Genomic DNA, 3,704 nt, shown 5'->3' with positions numbered 1-3,704 from the left:
GAGGGGGGAGGGGGTAGGGGGAACATAAGAATAAAAAAACTTAAATTAATACATGATCACTGATAAGATTTCCGAGGAACAAATTATTAGTTCATCCACTACAAATTCCATAAGCACCCAAAGAAGTATCAACAAAAAAGATTACATTTTTACAAGTATCTTAATAAACAAAGACTTCCGAGCAATATATCTACCCAATTAAACTTGAGTTACTTCAAGTGTATCTCAAATATATAACAGAAATTGTGGGTATTCCTAAAGTTCAAGTCTTTTTGCTCCCTGTTTCGTGTGCAAGCTAATTGTAGGGTGAAAGAAAGAAAGAAAACGAAAATTCTCTGGATTACAATTGAAAAATCAAAACACATAATGACTTAAAAGATATCCAGGAAGCTAATATTAGTTCATCCACTACAAATTCGATAAGCATGTCAACAAAAAAAGATTAAATTACAGTTCAAAAGTACCTTGATAAACAGATACTTACTTCAGGGCAAGATGTATACCCAATCAAACTTTTTGATAGTGTATGGAAAAAGGAATTGTGGGTATTCCTCAAGTTCCAGTCTTTTATTCCTCCCTCTTCAGGGTATTAATCTGCGGCAAATTCTGACCACTTTCCCCAATTACTCCGTTTTTTTCGGGGGAAACGATTCAAAATAACTGTCTCTAAAGCCGCTAAGCTCGACGGCTCCGACTGCCCAGTTTAGAATGGAGAAGGGATTGTACTTAGTGGGGGTCGGGTCGGGTATTTTCTTGCTAGTGGCTAGTGGCTAGTGCTGGTAAGGGTTAAGAGGGCAAACTACCAAGGTTGCAAAGCAGTAAGCACGGTAAGAAGAGAGGAAGCATAGGGGGATGCAAAATATTTAAATTTATAACATAAACTAGTAAAATTACTCGCGCCTCCCGCACGGGAATGTAATACCACGGAATTTATAAAATAATACTTAAATTCTATCAATCATTAAAACTAAAACATGATATTATCTTATATACAAGATTATGTAGTAACAAGCATTAATAATGTAAAGAAAATTAAAATTATAACATCTTATCATTTATTATTAATAACGTAAGCCTAAATTAATGACCGTAAAAATACATATCAGGATCTGTAACATAAGCAATGATATCAGTGAGCCACTCAACATAAGCAAAGTACACGAATATTTAATTGTGCAGAAGAAGAAGCTTAGAATTTTCGTTGTTTGTCAACAGGAGCAAAGTAGACGAATATTTAATTGTGCAGAAGAAGACGTTCTAATTTTTTGTTGTTTTAAAATTAGAAGAAATCCTTCTATTTATAAACAATAAAGGATAGTGTGAACAAATTTTTTCTATGCATTATAGGAAAGGCCATAACAATTTTAAAATGTTGCAACCCTCCATAAAGGTCACAGCCTTTCATAAAAGTCACAAATTTTCATCAAAGTCGCAACTCTTCATTAAAGTCACAACTTTCCATAAAAGTCACAATTTTTCATAAAAATCGCAACTCTTCATTAAAGTCACAATTTTTCATAAAAGTCATGACTTTTCATGAAAGGGGAAAGCTAATTTTGGAAATAAACAAATCAAAAGGGAATTCTAGTTACTGGTGGCGCCACGTAGGCGGGCCTAGGGTTCTCTTTTGTATATATACTAGTAAAATTACCTGCGCGAAATATAATGGAATTTATAAAATAATACTTAAAACTTATTAGTCATTAAAACTAAAACATTATATTATCATACATACAAGATTACGTATTAACAAACATTAATAATGTAAAGGAAAATGAAAATTATTACGTCTTATCATTTATCCTTAATAACATAAGCATAAACTAATGACTGTGAAAATACATATCAGGATCTGTAACATAAGCATTGGTGTCAGTGAGCCACTCAATAAGAGCAAATTACACAAATATTTAATTGTGAAGAAGAAGAGGAGGTTCAGAATTTCCGTTATTTTAAAATGAGAGGAAAACCCTCTATTTATAGACAACAAAGGGTACTGTAAACAAATGTTTATTGTGTCTTATCGGAAATGTTATAACTATTTGGAAAAGTTGCAACCCCTCTGAAAGGTCACAACCTTTCATAAAAGTCGTAATTCTTCATTAAAGTCGCAACTCTTCATTAAAGTCATAACTTTTCATACAAAGTCACAACTTTTCATAAATTTCACAACTTTTCATGAAAGGGAAGACTAGTTTTGTAAATAAATAAATTAAAAGGGAATTTTGATTTGTGGTGGCGCCACGTAGGTGGGCCTAAGATTCTCTTTTATATATATACTAGATAATGTTGTCCGTGTTATGCCCGGGCCCAATAATATAAATGGTATGTTTTGGGCTAATAACAGAGTTTTTGAAGCGATTGTTTGCGTGGATAAATGAATAAGTTTTTTTTATCACAAACATGTACTTTCTTTGACGCTATTGAAGGCATAATAAGACTACCCACATACAATATTTTTGAAATATTTTATGTTGTCAATTATCATGATTTATAGTATTTTTACGATAGATTCACTTCAAGAATCAGTGGAATTTTTTGTAAAAAGAATGTTTTAAGTTATTAATTATTGTGATTTATCATATTTTTATGTAACTTTCAAATAACCTACATTACTGGTCACTTTGTCCTAATTTATGTGATATGGATAAAATTACAAAATTAACCCTTTTAAAATGTCTTTCAGATATTTTAAGTTGTTAATTATTATTATTTTTAATACTTTTTTGGTAATTTTAAAATGATATGTGTTATTTTTTCTGTCCCAATATATGTGAGCCTGATAGAATTCTGAGAGTGAACCTATTTTATTATATAGCTTTTAAATATTTTAAATTGGTAATTATTGTAATTTTTAATGTTTTTTAAGTCATTTGTAAATGATATATGTTGCTTCCTTTGTCCCATTTTATATAGTATAAATAAAATTCCCGAAACCAACTCAATTTTGAATATATTTTTAAAAATATTTTAATTTATTAATTATTGCGATTTATAATATTAAAAAAAATTAGAAAATGTACAAAACTTGTATCAGCCTAAAAAATGACCACGATAATTCAAAGCCTACAGAAAGCAATATGGTTGTACGTAATTTTTAAATACTTAATATATATTACTCCGCTTGTCTCAATGTATGTAGCATAGATAAAATTTCAAGAGTTAATCAAATGTTGTTAATTGTTAAGATTTACAATACATTTTACGTAGTTTTCAATAATTTCACATTAAATAATACATATTACTACTTTTGTCTCATTTTATGTGACATTGATTGATTAATTTTAAGAATTAGTCAATTTATTTTTTTGTGTTTTTTTAATAAACATTTTAAGTTGTCAATTATCATGATTTATTGTATATTATACATAAATTTTAACGATAGATTAATTTCAAGAATCAATCGAAATTTTTTATATGTATTTTTTTTGAAATATTTTATATTGTCAATTATCATGATTTATAGTATTTTTACGATAGATTAACTTCAAGAATCAGTGAAATTTTTGGTATCTTTTTCAAAACATATATTATGTTGTCAATTATCATGATTTATAGTATTTTTACACAATTTTTAAATATAAAAAAAAAATATTAAGACAAATAAATTAAAATGGACGCAATATATGTTATTTTTGTTGTCTCAATTTATGTGACACAAATGAAATTTGAAGAGTCATCCAAATTTGCCTTTTTTTTTAAGA

General features: G+C 28.5%; 1 protein-coding gene across 2 annotated transcripts in view; it reads right to left on the bottom strand.

Moving 5' to 3' along the window:
- LOC102590442 (transcription factor IIIB 60 kDa subunit) overlaps nucleotides 1–821 on the bottom strand; it is a 27,145-nt gene extending 26,324 nt beyond the window's left edge. The window contains exon 1 of one of the 2 annotated variants that reach the window (XM_015311960.1): nucleotides 465–821. The gene's annotated coding sequence lies outside the window, so the exon portion shown is untranslated. The remainder of the gene's footprint in view (nucleotides 1–464) is intronic. The other variant, XM_015311961.1, reaches the window with a different exon arrangement.
- Nucleotides 822–3,704: the final 2,883 nt, after the last annotated feature.

This window comes from Solanum tuberosum, unplaced genomic scaffold, assembly GCF_000226075.1.
Source record: "Solanum tuberosum cultivar DM 1-3 516 R44 unplaced genomic scaffold, SolTub_3.0 scf00173, whole genome shotgun sequence".
In the NCBI taxonomy this organism is placed as follows: domain Eukaryota; kingdom Viridiplantae; phylum Streptophyta; class Magnoliopsida; order Solanales; family Solanaceae; genus Solanum; species Solanum tuberosum.
This window is presented reverse-complemented; position numbering and strand designations above follow the sequence as displayed.